Raw genomic sequence first — 16,347 nt, 5'->3', positions numbered from 1 at the left:
CATTGGGGAAATTCTCCAGGACATTAGACTGGGGAAAGATTTCTTAAGCAATGTCCCATAAGCAGAGACAACCAAAGCAAAAGTGAACAAATGGGATCTCATTAAGTAAAAAGCTTCTGCACAGCAAAAGAGACAATCAACAAAGATAAAATCCACAAAATAGGGAAACATATTTGCAAACTATCCATTTGACAAGGGATTAATAACCAGAATATATAAAAAGCTCAAACAACTATATAGAGAAAAATCTAATAATCTGATTTTAAAATGGGCAAAACATCTTAATAGACATTTCTTAAAAGAGGAAATACAGAAGGCTAATAGACTCAGGAAAAGGTGATCAACATCACTGATTATCAGAGAAATGCAAATCAAAACTATGGGGAGATATCATCTCACTCTGGTTAAAATGGGTTTTATTCAAAAGACAGGTGATAACAAATGCTGGTGAGGATATGGAAAAAAGCGAACCCTTGCATACTGTTGGTGGGAATGTAAATTAGTGCAACCACTATGGAGAACAATTTTGAGGTTCCTCAAAAAACTAAAAATGGAGCTACCATATGATCCAGTCATCTCATTGCTAGATATATACACAAAAAAGAAAATAAATATATTGAAGAGATAGCTGCACTCCTATGTTTATTGCATTACTATTCACAATATCCAAGATGTGGAAGCAACCTAAGTGTCCATCAACAGATTAATGGATAAAGAAAATGTGCATATATACAATGGAGTACTATTCAGCCATAACAAAGAATGAGATACTGTCATTAGTGACAACATGCAATGGTGCTGGATGACATTATTTTAAGTGAAATAAGTCAGCCACAGAAAGATAAACTGCACATTCACACTCATTTTGGGGAGCTAAACATTAAAGCAATTAAACTCATGAAGATCGAGTAGAATGGTTGTTACTTGAGACTGGGAAGTGCAGTCAGTGGGGGGAAGTGGGGATAGTTAATAGGTACAAAATACAGTTACAATGAATAATATCTACTAATTGATAGCACAACAGGGTAACTACAGTCAGCAATAGTTTTTTGTACATTTTAAAATAACTGCTTAAAACTGAATTGTTTATAATACAAATAAATGACAAATGTTTGAGATAATGAATATCCCATTTACCCTGATGTGATTATTATGCATTATATGTTTGTATCAAAATATCCCATGTACCCCATAAATACATATGCCTACTATGTACCCATAAAAACTGAAAAAGACTCGTAGATGGTGACATCTGGGGATTGCCCTAATACAATAGTGGGTTCTGGCTGATCATCCCACAGGGAAGCCACTCAGCAGCCACACAGTTCCCCTTACACCCACTCCCCTAGTAATCAGCTTTGTTAGTGTATAAACCTTAAAATATGTGCAGACAATATCACAAGTCATACAGGAAATGGAAAGCAAGTCCACAGTGAGGTATAACGCCATACCCACTAAAATAGCTATTATAATGCAAAGAAACAAAAGATGGAAAATAACCATCTGGTACACAGATTATGTTACATCTGGTCATATGTACTAAAGAAGAGGGAGAGAACTCAAGACCCCAGAACAAGAGAAAAGTCCAGGCCAGGCTCTGGGCAGTAACTAGTCATGTGGACTCTGAACAATTATCTATCCTTCATGGCCTCAATTTCCACATCTGTGAAATAAAGGGTCTAGCCAGGAGACACATTACAGCATTCTACATGTAACTGAAGAAATTGTGTCATGGATAAGTGAGGGAGGGTAATTAATGGAATTGCCTCTAGAGGGTGCATAATTCACAGAATTGCCTCCAGTTTCTCCAGAGCTTTCAAAAGAGGGGGTGAAGACTTGTTGGATGCCAGATGTCTTCCAGGGATCCCAGAGAGTTGGTCTAGGGAGGCAGTGCTTTACTGTGTTATAGAAGAGGAATTAATCACACTAATTGCTTACTCTGTACTTTTGCTTAATGATACAATATAAACAAACACAATTAGAATTAATTTTAAAGCAATCAAAGTGCCTTGAAGTTATTAAAGCTCCTGAAGAATTAAACATTACATCCATATATAGAATTATTATACTAGGCATAATTAATGATTTGATTTATAGATTTTTTATATAGGTTTGATATGCAATAAGTCTAGGGGTATAAAAATTGATAAAATCTGTCTTCTAATAAGCAGTGGTTTCTGCCTTTTTCTTAAAAAATAAATTATTATATCAAAATGGTAAAAAATGAATATTTTAAAATAAAAAATTATCAACATATACTATCATTCTGCCTACTGAATTTTAATTTATCCTCAAAGTTTCATGCAAAGTTTCCCCATATCCCTAATTAGGACGAATTATTGAAGCATCCTGGGCGATTTCCTGAACATTTTCAATCCTTCAATTATTCAGGTACAGTTTAATGGTACCTGAGAACAATTATATACTGAGACTGTGCTCAACTGACAAAGGCCACCAAAGAGCTTATACAGGGGCACACCTGTATTCTCACATCAGCTCCCAAGTCTCCAGAGGGAAACGGACAGGACATGATGAATCAGCTCTATTTTTACTGTATTATGCTTGGAAAGATTTGTTATGGAAACACAGAAGACAGATAAATCAACCTTGCCTGGAAAACTGGAAAAAGGTTCAAACAGGAGGCAAATTGAGGCCAATATGTATCAAGAACTCATTGATTCTTACAGGAGTAAGATATTACCAGACAGACAAGTGAGAAGACAAAGCCATTCTAGAAATAGAAATGGTAAACAAAAGAACCAAGAAGTGGAAGTTGAAGGCCACCTCTGGGTGCTTGGTGACAGAGCCCATTTGGCAGTGGGAAGATTTGTGCTCTATACTAAGGACATTCTCTGTAATGACAATCTACCCTGTTGTACTAATAATTTAAGAGCATTTGTATGAATATATACAATTCAGGGAAAGATAAAGAGAAAAACTTGCTATCAACTCTGTGTAGGTTTGGAAAATTGTATCAAAGGAACTGTTTCAGCTGCATTTCTTTGTCTAGAAAGTTTCATTTAAAAATGTAGTCTACAAACTTTAGCCTCAATTTTTGGCAATAAACTAAAAAATGCTACACAAACCATCACAGAATTCACTTTGTCCTTGCAGGAAAGAAAAAAGAAAAACAAACCTCCATACAAGAGGGGGTCTAAAAGAACTCTCCAAACCCCCATGATTTTGCAGGAGACAAGATAAGGATAATCACCTGCAGCACCTGAACCCATCGAGATTAACCAAATTTACTGAGGCTCCAGAGGAAGGTCTTCAGGACTCAGACATTAGTTATAGATAAGAATTTAATCACTTATGTCTTCAGATAGCCCCCATTCCATGTTTGGAGAGAGATCTTTGAGAACCCGTCTTCATACATTTGAGAACAGGGTCGCTGAGAGGGAGTCTCTGAAGTCACAGAGTGTATTAGTTCATTTTCACACTGCTATGAAGAAATGCCCAAGACTGGGTGATTTATAAAGGAAAGAAGTTTAATTGATTCACAGTTCCACATGGCTGGGGTGGCCTCAGGAAACTTACAATCATGGTGGAAGGGGAAGCAAACACCTCCTTCTTCACATGGCAGCAGGAGAGAGAAGTGCAAAACGAAGAGGGGCAAGGCCACTTATAAAACCATCAGATCTTGTGAGAACTCATTCAGTTTCACGAGAACAGCCTGTGGGAACCACTCCCATGATGTCATCACCTTCCACGAGGTCCCTCCCCCAAAACGTGGGGATTACAATTCAAAATTACATTTGAGTGCAGACATAGAGCCAGACCATATTACAGAGACGGAATAGCTGAGCAGTGGACACTTAGTAAATGTTCATTCAACCAAACCCCTGCACAAGGCTGGCTTCATAGACGTGCCACCTGTGCAATGGCAAAAGCCTAACACTCAGAGGGGACCTGAACTTGATTTAATGCTATGTTGTCACTGCCTTCAAATTATTAACAATTTTTGAACAACAGACTCCATTTTCAGTTCACACCGGGTCCTGCAAATTATGTACCCAGTCCTGCCCCTGAAACAAAGATATGGTTTGCTCATGAAGAGGCTCCCTCAACCCTTCCCTGCCCATCTCACTCCAAGATGCCCTAAGTAAAGGGGAACACAGAGCTTGGAGAAGGTAGTAGTTGATGGTGATCTTGGAGGTCCCACCTGATCATGGCTGGCGATGCATATGTGTGGGTGGGAGAATTTGGTTGCTGTCTCCTGGCAGCCTCCATCCCATGCACAAGGCCTGCACTTTGCCTGTCTGTCCCCCTACGTCTCCCACCTGACTCAGACCAGGAGTGCGGATGGAGGAGGGGAGGCACTGGACCAGTGTTCCTTGTCCCAGCTGGAGTTCCCTGTTGATCGGGTAGATTTGGCTCCTCTGACTACTCATACCCCATCCCCATTAGGACAGGAGTTGGTGAAGGCAACAGGGTGGGAGATTTAATTAGTAGCCAGGGCCAGGTAGCAGACAGTGGGGCAAAGATCAGGCTGACTTTTCCTGCTACAGATCTGCTCTCTGGAAGAGGCATTCATGGACTGGCTTAGGCTGTGGCTTGGCTGTTTTAGGAATATTCTTAACCCTTCCTGAGTCACTGCTGTCATCAGACTTCTCCCCCAGGGCACAGAGCACCAGACTGTTCCCCTTCCCTGTCCCCTCCTCCCCAGTCCCTGCTCTCCTCCCTGCAGCTGAGAAGGTCAGAGTTTCCTCAGGGGTGGGGCAAGTTGACTTCTGACAAGGAAAACTCCCGGGTCCCTGAGCCCTCTTCTTTGTCCTGCTCTTTAACTTCTCCCTCTTCATCACAGCTCTGAACTCAGCCAAGTGGCAGAATGGGCGTCATCTCAGCCCTTCTTCTCATCTTATAAAATTGGAACCTCAGACTCTCTCATCTGAAAACAGCTGATCTGCATCCCAAGAGTAAGATGGGAAGCTGTAGTCCTGACTTCCAACCTGTGGCAGAGCAGGAGCCCCTGCCCTCCTGGCTTTTATGCCCCATTAGGGGCAAGTTTCCACAGCCAGAGCCCCTCATGGGGTTCCCTCTGACTGGTTTTTCCTCCATTCCAGGTCCTTCCCAGAGTATGGCTTCTTGGAAAAGCCTAGGCCAGGATATAGGCATTACCTGTGTAAGGCCAAGGGGAGTCCCACTGTGGGCCAAGGGGGCTCAACATCAGTATATCTGAAATTCAAGCCATACAGGGGAAAGAGATCTTGGCTCAGTGTCAAGGGTTTCTGTGTCCATGCTGGACTTGCCTGAGCTGGGAGGTGTTGCAGGAAGTCAGGGACCCTGAACAGAGGGACTGGCTGAAGCCATGGCAGAACATAAATTGTGAAGATTTCATGGACATTTATTAGTTCCCCAAATTAATACTTTTATAATTTCTCACACCTGTCTTTACTGCAATCTCTGAACATAAATTGTGAAGATTTCATGGACACTTATCACCTCCTGAATTAATACCCTTGTGATTTCCTATGCCTGTCTTTACTTTAATCTCTTAATCCCATCATCTTCATAAGCTGAGGAGGGTGTATGTCACCTCAGGACCCTGTGGTGATTATGTTAGCTGCACAAATTGTTTGTAGAGCATGTGTGCTTGAACAATATGAAATATGGGCACCTTGAAAAAAGAGCAGGATAGCAGCAATGTTCAAGGAACAAGACATAACCTTAAACTCTGTCAGTGAGCCAGGTGGAACAGAGCCATATTTCTCTTCTTTAAAAAATGAACAGGAGAAATATTACTGAATTCTTTTTCTCAGAAAGGAACATCCCTGAGAAAGAGAATGCACATCTGAGGGTAGGCCTCTAAATAGCCCCTTTGGGGGCGGCTGTCTTTTACAGTTGAAGCTGAAGGGATGAAATAAGCCCTGGTCTCCCGTAGTGCTCTCAGGCTTATTAGGATGAGGAAATTCCCGCCTAATAAATTTTGGTTAGACAGGTTGTCTGCTCTCAACCTGTGTCTTCTGATAAGATGTTATCAATGACAAAGCATGCCTGAAACTTCATTAGCAATTTTAATTTTGCTCCATCCTGTGGTCCTGTGATCTCACCCTGCCTCCATTTGCTTTGTGATATTTTATTACCTTGTGAAGCATGTGATCTCTGTGACCCACACCCTATTCGTACACTCCCTCCCCTTTTGAAAATCGCTAATAAAACTTGCTGGTTTTATGGCTCAGGGAGCATCACGGAACTTGCCGACATGTGATGTTTCCCCCGTACACCCAGTTTTAAAATTTCTCTCTCTTGTACTCTTTCCCTTTATTTCTCAGACCAGCCGACACTTAGGGAAATAGAAAAGAACCCACGTTTAATATCGGGGGTGGGGTTTCCCCTGATATCTAGTGCACCAACGTGGTTTTTTCTTTCTTCCTAAGTGCAGTGGGAACCTGATTCCCTTTGGTAGGTGTGGAGAAACGGCATCGGTTTGGTCCACAGATACACATGTTCGACTCCCTGATGACTGGTGAGTAGTCTGTGTATGGTCTGGGTTAACACACGGAGTATAAAAATTATACTTATCTCTTCTATATTAAACTCTGGTTAAAACAGGAAATGGTTCAAGTGCCCGTGGAAAATATGGTCACTCTATTCAGGGCAGTGGTAAAATTCTGTCCTTGGTCTCCGGGAAAAGGAACCTTAGATGTAGACCTGTTAAAACAGGGAAGGGTGTGAGGAACCACAGAAAATGTGGTCTCTCTATTCAGGATGGTAGAAAAATACTGCCCTTGGTTCCCTGAAAAAGGAACTGTATATGTAAAAGTATGGGATCTTGTTGCACAATTCCAGGAGCTGGTCTCGACAGGAAATTCTGTTCCCATCACTGTTTGGGGTGATTGGGCCTTGGTGCATGCCATCCTAATACCTCCTCAACTTTCCTCTCCCGCATGGCCTTCGTTATCTGATCAGCCTCTCCCTTAGACTACTCCTCCCCCACCGAAGGATGCTGAAAATTCAATGTCTAACTCTGGTGACTTTGGCTTAACGTTACCTCCTGATGATCTTACTTCTTTTCACGAAGAGCTAGTACTTGAAGCTCCCTCAGCCACGACTCACACAGCCCAGGACCACAGATATGCTAATTCTTCCCTCTTCAAACCTTTGCAGCATTTGCCTCCGGGCATCACCCAAAGGCTCTGGGACCAAACTACAATTTACCTGTAATTCTTCAGGCCTTCCCCCATTCACTTCAGCCCGTCACCCTCCTGTCGTTTCAGTTCCTCAACTGGTCTGCGTCGACATGTGCCGCTCAATCTTACTTTTTTCTTTTTAAATTATACTTTAAGTTCTAGGGTACATGTGCACAAAGTGCAGGTTTATTACATATGTACACATGTGCCATGTTGGTGTGCTGCACCCATTAACATGTCATTTACATTAGGTATATCTCCTAATGCTATCTCTTCCCCCCCACTCGCCACAATAGGCCCCTGTGTGTGATGTTTCCCTTCCTGTGTCCAAGTGATCTCATTGTTCAATTCCCACCTATGAGTGAGAACATGCAGTATTTGGTTTTCTGTTGTTAGGATAGTTTGCTGAGAATGATGGTTTCCAGCTGCATCCATGTCCCTACAAAGGACACGAACTCATCCTTTTTTAAGGCTGCATAGTATTCCATGGTGTATATGTGCCACATTTTCTTAATCCAGTCTGTCACTGATGGACATTTGGGTTGATTCCAAGTCTTTGCTGTTGTGAATAGTGCCGCAGTAAACATATGTGTGCATGTGTCTTTATAGTAGCATGATTTATAATCCTTTAAGTATATACTCAGTAATGGGATGGCTGGGTCAAATGGCATTTCTAGTTCTAGATCCTTGAGGAATTGCCACACCATTTTCCACAATGGTTGAACTAGTTTATAGTCCTACCAACAGTGTAAAAGTGTTCCTATTTCTCCACATCCTCTCCGACACCTGTTGTTTCCTGACTTTTTAATGATTGCCATTCTAACTGGTGTGAGATGGTATCTCATTGTGGTTTTGATTTGCTTTTCTCTGATGGCAAGTGATGATGAGCATTTTTTCATGTGTCTATTGGCTGTATGAATGTCTTCTTTTGAGAAGTGTCTGTTCATATCCTTTGCCCACTTTTTGATGGCGTTGTTTGCTTTTTTCTTGTAAATTTGTTTGAGTTCTTTGTAGGTTCTGGATATTAGCCCTTTGTCAGATGAGTAGATTGCAAAGATTTTCTCCCATTCTGTAGGTTGCCTGTTCACTCTGATGGTAGTTTCTTTTGTGGTGCAGAAGCTCTTTAGTTTAATTAGATCCCATTTGTCAATGTTGGCTTTTGTTGCCATTGCTTTTGGTGTTTTAGACATGAAGTCCTTGCCCATGCCTGTGTACTGAATGGTATTACCTAGGTTTTATTCTAGGGATTTTATGGTTTTAGGTCTAACATTTAAGTCTCTAATCCGTCTTGAATTAATTTTTGTATAAGGAGTAAGGAAAAGATCCAGTTTCAGCTTTCTACTTATGGCTAGCCACTTTTCCCAGCACCATTTATTAAATAGGGAATCCTTTCCCCATTTGTTGTTTTTGTCAGGTTTGTCAAAGATCAGATGGCTGTAGATGTGTGGTATTATTTCTAAGGGCTCTGTTCCATTGGTCTATATCTCTGTTTTGGTACCAGTACCATGCTGTTTTGGTTACTGTAGCCTTGTAGTATAGTTTGAAGTCAGGTAGCGTGATTTCTCCAGCTTTGTTCTTTTGACTTAGAATTGTCTTGGCAATGCGGGGTCTTTTTTGGTTCCATATGAACTTTAAAGCAGTTTTTTCCAATTCTGTGAAGAAAGTCATTGGTAGTTTAATGGGGATGGCATTAAATCTATAAATTACCTTGGGCAGTATGGCCATTTTCACGATATTGATTCTTCCTATCCATGAGCATGGTATGTTTTTCAATTTGTTTGTGTCCTCTTTTATTTCACTGAGCAGTGGTTTGTAGTTCTCCTTGAAGAGGTCCTTCATATCCCTTCTAAGTTGGATTCCTAGATATTTTATTCTCTTCGAAGCTATTGTGAATGGGAGTTCATTCATGATTTGGCTCTCTGGTTGTCTGTTATTGGTGTATAGGAATGCTTGTGATTTTTGTACATTGATTTTGTATCCTGAGACTTTGCTGAAGTTGCTTATCAGCTTAAGGAGATTTTGGACTGAGATGATGGGGTTTTCTAAATATACAATCATGTTATCTGCAAACAGGGACAATTTGACTTCCTCTTTTCCTAACTGAATACCCTTTATTTCTTTCTCTTGCCTGATTGTCTTAGCCAGAACTTCCAACACTATGTTGAATAGGAGCGGTGAGAGAGGGCATCCCTGTCTTGTGCCAGTTTTCAAAGGGAATTTTTCCAGTTTTTGCTCATTTAGTATGATATTGGCTGTGGCTTTGTCATAAATAGCTCTTATTATTTTGAGATACGTTCCATCAGTAACGAATTTATTGAGCGTTTTTAGCATGAAGGGCTGTTGAATTTTGTCAAAGGTCTTTCCTGCATCTATTGAGATAATCATGTGGTTTTTGTCTTTGGTTCTGTTTATATGCTGGATTACGTTTATTGATTTGCATATGTTGAACCAGCCTTGCATCCCAGGGATGAAGCCCACTTGATCATGGTGGATAAGCTTTTTGATGCACAGCTGCATTCGGTTTGCTAGTATTTTATTGAGGATTTTTGCATCAATGTTCATCAGGGGTATTGGTCTAAAATTCTCTTTTTTTGTTGTGTCTCTGCCAGGCTTTGGTATCAGGATGATGTTGGAATCTTACTTTTTAAAAAGAATTTAAGGATGCTTGTACTCAGTATCGCCCTACTTCTCCTCATGTTAAAATGGTATTGCAGACTTTTTGTATGGAGGTCACTTTACTTCCTTTAGATTGGTATGTTTTGGCAAAAGCTGTTCTGACCCCATCTCAGCATTTACAATTTTGTACTTGGTGGTCCGAAGAGGTCTGTCTGCAGGCTCAGCTATGTCAGACTAATGGCACTCTAATTACTCAGGTTCAGCTCACAGGTTCTGATAATTTCTCTGATACTTATGCCCAATTAGGCTTTGATACTCTTACCACAAAACAAGTAACAAAGGCGTGTATGAGAGCTTGGGATAGGTTTCGCGCCCCAGGCCAAGCTCCTGTTTCTTTTACTACTGTTAAACAAACTCAATCGCTTTTACTACTTAATATCATTTTAAACAAAGCAGATAAGACACGTAGCCCTGGAATGGGCTCCAGCGGTGAAAAGGCCATTTATTGGATTAATGTAATTAATGCAATTTCTAAACAATGGCCCACCTGCACCATACACATTCAAGGAAAAAAGTTTGAAGGCCTAGTAGATACTGCTGCTGATGTTTCTGTTATTTCCTCTAGTTTATGGTTTTCCTCCTGGCTTAAACATCCCTCTAACATGGGACTAGTAGGTGTTGGAAAAGCTGAGAGCTTTTATGAGAGCACATTTATCTTGCCTTGCACTGGCCCTGATGGTCAAAAGGGTACAATTCAGCCCTATTTCATGCCAATTCCCATTAATCTTTGGGGTAGAGTTTTAGTGGCACAATGGGGGGCTGAAATTAATATTTCACATAACTCTTATAGTGCTCCCAGTCAGCATATGATGGAAAACATGGGGTTTGTTCCTGGCCGCGTTCGCCTGGGACAGCGCCTGAGCGGTGGCCCATCCCACCTGGATGTCCTGGGCCGGCTCCCAACCCACGCCTGCCGTCCAGGCCGCAGTGGGGAGAGGCTCGCGCTGGTCCTTGCCATGCTTAGCGGCGGGCTCGGGATCCCGCGTCGCACACGCCCCACCAGCCCTAGCCACCGCTCCGGAGGAGGGAACACACCGGGCAGCCGTTCCGTGCCCCGACGGCTGCGAGCCCAGGAGCCAAGAGAAGCAGCAGGTCCCAGGGCCTACTCCGCAGCAGCAATCTCCAGCTTTGTTAGTGGGTCTGGGAAGCAGAGGCCACCGCCGGCCACAGTCGTGGGCGAGAAGAAGGGCGCGGGGCGGCCGGGCCTCCTGCCAGGCACCCCACGTGAGCACCGGGCTTCTCCATGACAGCTGCGGCCCAGGCTGCCTGGGGCCAGGGGCTCCGGCGCGGTCCGACCTCGAGGAAGGAAGGCGCAGCCTCAGTGGGGAAGGGGCAGGGTTGCGGCTCCAGCCACGAGGCGGGGGCAGAGAAACTACCCCGGCGCCGTCTGGGCGCCCAGCTCCGTTCCCGCCTCGGCCAAGAGACACTGGAGAGCGTCGGCGGCTGGGGTACCACAGAGCCCTGGAACTCACCGGGCGGCCTCGCGTCACAAAAGCGGACGGAGCCTGAGACGGGGCTCAGCTAGGCAGCCACGCTCCACCCCCGGCGGGCGGCGGGACTCGGATTTTGCGCTGGTTTTAAAATTGTGTCCTTGGAGCCCAGGACGCCCGGAGGAGCTTTCTGCGCCCCTCCGGTCGCCGTCTCCGCACTCAACCGAATTCCAGGCCCGCGGCTGAGGGGCGGAGGGGCGGGCACCGGAGTCCCACGGAGTCGCAGGTCCTCAGCCTGGGACCTGCCCGCTACTCTCCGGATGCGGGGGAGGGGGGGGGGTTGGCGGTGCTCAGCCTCGCTGCGCTGCTCCCTGGGGTCCGAGGCGTGTGCTGCAGGCGGGAGCTGCGGCTCCGAGGCTTTCAGGAGCCCCGGCCGCACCATGGATGGAGAAACGCTGGGGGCTTCGAGGTCGCGGCTTCCGGAAATCCGGTTACTGAGCAGAGTTGGGGGGTCAGGTTCGAAAGGGATAGCGCCCCGGGTTGTAATCACCACCCGGCCCGCCGCTTCCGCAGCCGCGAGTCTAGCGCGGAGCCGTTGGGTGGACCAAGCGGGTGAGGCGCGGGCAGGCAGCGGCTCCGCCTCGTAATCTTCCTCTGACCCGGGCCCAGGGGCCGGCCCCACCTTTCCCTCAGTCAGACCCCAACCCGGCTCTCTTGATCCCCGCCATCCCTCCAGGCCCAGTTCGCTTCAGAGGCGCGAGACCCGGAAAACAAGGAAGAAGCGAGCTCAGCCTCAATCCCCGTCTCCACCCCACTTTCGGGGCCGTTGCGCAGGAGAATTGAAGGGGGCAGGCCCCGGATTAAAGCCACTGCCTTCCCAGCCTCGTGCCCCTTTCCTTCTGTCCGTTATGATTTCTTTATTGTCAGGCCAGGGCCAGGCTCCCCGCGCTGCCGGAACTGTGCTGTTGGGAAGGGGTTCTGGAACCCACGCCTGGCGTCGGCGGGGGTCACCCCAGGGCCCTCGCAAGTGCACTGGGAACAGCTGGTTCCCGCCGGGGCGGGGAAGCGTGGACGGCGTGGGCTCAGGCGCCTGGCAGGCACGCGGGGTCTCTAAGGGTTGGCCACTGTCACGGGTCCTGTGGTTGTTGCTCCCCCCCACCCCGCCACGCCCTTCTCCTGGGAGGGAGATTTATTCCCTGGCTTGTGTCGGGAACGTGGCACCCTTGCAGGGACGCCCCCCGGAGTCTGATGCGGGGACTTTAAGATCAGAGGCTTGGGGGCCGGGCTGGGAAAAACTGGCGGAAAATATTATAACTTTACTTTCAATGCCAGGCTGTTGTGGAAGCTCCTGGGACAAGCCGTGTAAGTCCCCGCAGGAGGCTTCCGCGATATCCTAGGCTGCTGCTCAGTCCGCCAAGCTTTTATCTATTGACTCACAAGTGCGGCCTGGAGGAGGAGGCCGCGCCGGACACGCCGGCGGCGCCTTTGCCCGGCGCAGCCTGGAGGTGTGGCGCGGCCGCGCTGGGAGCTGTGTGTCGGAGGCTGGACCTGGGCACCCGAGGTTGGGCCGAGCGCAGGAGGTGGGCTCAGGGTTCTCCAGAGCATTCCCCTGAGCTGACCCGCAGGACTGTCTGGCCAGTAGGCCTGCGGCCCCGAGCCTGGAGAAGCCACTACAAAGGCAGCGCTGGCCCCAAACAGTGCGTCCTTTAAATGTTTTAATTAAGAATAATTAATAGGGCCAGGCGTGGAGGCTTAAGCCTGAATCCCCAGCGCCTGGCGAGGCCGAGGAGGGAGTATCCCTTGAGCCAAGAGGTTCAAGACTAGCCTGGGCAACACAGTCAGACTCCATCCCTACAAAACAAACAAACGAAAATAAAACAAACAGAAAACGAAATTAGCCGGGCGTGGTGGCGTGGGCCTGTGGAGGCTGAGGCAGGAAGATGGCTTGCAACCGCACCACTGCACACCAGCTTGGGCGACAGATCAACACCCTGTCTCGAAAAATGTCTATGTCCGGGTAAATGTATAGATTTTAAAACTATTTTGAATGTGGCCTTTTTAATTTTAAACTGACCACTCTGGCGGAGACGCCTGACCCAGAGCGCTTTCCCTAAAGTTCGGTACCCAAAGTGCGCTTTCACCTGGTTGGGGTCTCTGCCTTCTGCCAAGCCCTACCTCCTGCAGAGGTGGGCTCCATGGTGTCTCCCGCTCCCCCGCAACTAGAGAACAGTGTAAAGAATTGTCTGCCGGGCGCGGTGGCTCACGCCTGTAATCCCAGCACTTTGAGTGGCTGAGGCAGGTGGATCTGTTGAGGTCAGGAGGTCGACACCAACCTGGCCAACATGGGGAAACCCCATCTCTACTAAAACTACAAAAATTAGCTGGGCGTGGTGGTGGGCGCCTGTAATCCCAGCTGCTCAGGAGGCTGAGGCAGGAGAATTGCTTGAACCCGGGAGGCGGAGGTTGTAGTGAGCCGAGATCGTGCCACCACAATCCAGCCTGGGCACCAAGAATGAGACTCCATTAAAAAAAAAAAGAAAGAAAGAAAGAAAGAAAAAGAAAAAAGAATTGTCAACCAGAAGGAGCGGCAATTCAGAAGCACGCTTAAGCCAAGTCCTCAAGACTAGAAAGCATGGAGCAGGGGAGGCGTTTTGAAAGGTAAGGACAAAAGACCGTGGGCATGGATGGCTGAATCCGGGTATCAGCATCGTAATTTGTTGAGAAGGAGGCCGTGCTGTGTTGCCAGTTATTAGTGGGTTTAATTTGTTGATCCACAGCCCTACTAGTGGCCTAACCAGTAGCCCAGGGCCCGGGAAGATTTGCAGGTCGTGTCAGAATTTGATTGCAGTTCCTTCCACTTGGCATGAGCAGACACCATCAGCCTGATTGGGAGGGTCATGGTGAGATGGAGCCCGCCGAGGTGGCGGCGCTGAGCTGACCACGCCACCAACCATAGAGTGGGAGCCTTTCCTGCCCCCTTAACCGCAGCTAACATCAAAAGCACTGGTATGAGCTGTCTAGCTGCACTGGAACCTGAGTTGGTCTTTGTCTGTGATTACGATTCTGCTGCGTTTATTTTGCCAGTTCATTATCCAGCCCTCTGAAATCAGGCCTCCCAAATTTAGCAGGTGCTGGGGAGGACCCACGGAGTGGCTTGTGGGGGCTAGCTGGTGAAACTGCCCTTTCCTTTCTGTTCTGTGGGTGTGATGGTGTTTGAGAAATATGGGGCTATGGTTTAGGTGCACTTCACATGTGCAAAGATGGAGAAAGCACTCACCTACACATTTAGGCTCAGAATATTGATTGAAACATTTTGAATGATCAAAAATAAAATTTTATTTTTAAAGTTTCTCTTTGAGATTTTGCTTAAGTTTTGGTAGATATTCTTAAATTTTAGTGACCTCAGTTTGGGAATTACGCCAAATATTGTGTCCTTATTATTAGTTATATAGAACTGTGCCTTAGACTTTGTTAGAAACTTCTGCTTCACCTTGACTAACTCATTTTCCATTTCTGGTTGTACAAAATTAACTGACACTTTAATGCTGTGGCCTTTAAATAAAGTACAGTGTGACAAAAAAATACAAATGTTTTCAGAGATAAATGCATTCTTTGACATCTGAGGTTACAGCAAATCTATTCTTCTCCTGCTTGCTTGTTCAGAGTTGTAATATTTGCTTTGGTGTAGAGCTGAAGACATAAATTGGTAACCAGTGGAATTATATAGCTTCAGACTTTATTTATTTTCACCATTTGTTTCACTCATATGCAAATTTATTCCATACCAGGAAATGTCAATTTAATTATATTCCACAGTACACGGTGAATCATGTATATTTAATCAAGTTGTAAATACACTAGAACCAGATAAGCTCACAAAAATATATCAGCACATGATGGGTAAGTGACTTTTCCCTGAGAAAGCGTATCTGTTTAACCTGCATGATCTCACCGCTTAGTGTTTACTTCTTTAGTCTACATTTGTTTCTCAGTTTTGAGTACAATCGTGATATGAAGAGACAAGTGAAATCACCACAATTTTGTTTTCCAAAATGTGAGACTATGCAAATACTGAAATGAGATTGAATATCCAAAATATCAAACCACAATTATGGCTTTGCTTTACTTTTTGCCCATTTAAGTGACATGTGGCCCAGAATAGTTGGTGGGTATTCCTACCACAACCTTGCTTAGAATAGTGGTTGGCTAAATATAAATTTTAGAGATGAAGTTTGTTCTATACCCGGATGTCAATGTGATTACTACGTCCACTTTACTTTCTTTAAAATACATATTTTTCTTACTTTTCACTTTCTTTTTCTTCTTGGTTGATTTATTTTGGCTCAGGGATTTTTTTCCCTTATAATCTCAAGAAATTTTTCTCATGTAAAAAGACATAATCGTGCCAGGTGTGGTGGCTCACGCTTGTAACCCCAGCACTTTAGGATGCTGAGGCGGGTGGATCACCTGAGGTCAGCAGTTTGAGACCAGTCCGGCCAAAATGGTGAAACGTCATATCTACTAAAAATACAAAAAATAGCTGGGTGTGGTGACAGGCGCCTGTAATCCCAGCTACTCAGGAGGCTGAGGCAGGAGAACCACTTGGACCCAGGAGGCAGAGCTTACAGTGAGCTGAGATCGTGCCATTGGACTCTAGCTGGGTGACAAGAGTGAAACCGTCTCCAAAAAAAAAAAAAAAAAAAAAATGTAACTTTCCCTCTCTCTCTCTCTATATATATATAAAAGATCTGGAATACAGAGAGAAGCATAATGCTTTGCAGGTCATAGATGTAATCTTTCTTCTAGGAAAAATTTCTTTCAGTTGTGACCAGAATTGGAAACATATTCCCTGCTGTCAGATAGCACTGGCTCAGGAGATGAATGAGGAGGAGCCTACAGGCTACCTCAAGGATAAGCAGCAGCAAAAGGCAAGCACAGGGGTGGCATGCACTCAGACTAGGGCTGCTCCTTCCTGGGCAAGTTTCAGAAACTCACTAACAGTTAGAGCTTGAAGCTTCCGTAGAGATGAATGCCCACGTTTTCCAGATGGGAGAACTGATGCTTAGAAAGGCTGATTTTGGGGCCAGACAGGGATCTCATTTCAGTATTTC

The 16,347-nt window shown here is 45.4% G+C and overlaps 1 pseudogene; it reads left to right on the top strand.

Moving 5' to 3' along the window:
* Positions 1 to 10,688: 10,688 nt before the first annotated feature.
* LOC104670537 lies at positions 10,689 to 11,315 on the top strand (annotated as a pseudogene).
* Positions 11,316 to 16,347: the final 5,032 nt, after the last annotated feature.

The sequence above is a fragment of the Rhinopithecus roxellana genome, chromosome 11 (genome assembly GCF_007565055.1).
Source record: "Rhinopithecus roxellana isolate Shanxi Qingling chromosome 11, ASM756505v1, whole genome shotgun sequence".
In the NCBI taxonomy this organism is placed as follows: Eukaryota; Metazoa; Chordata; class Mammalia; order Primates; family Cercopithecidae; genus Rhinopithecus; species Rhinopithecus roxellana.
Note: the sequence above shows the minus strand (reverse complement) of the source record. Positions and strands in the feature narration are given on the sequence as shown.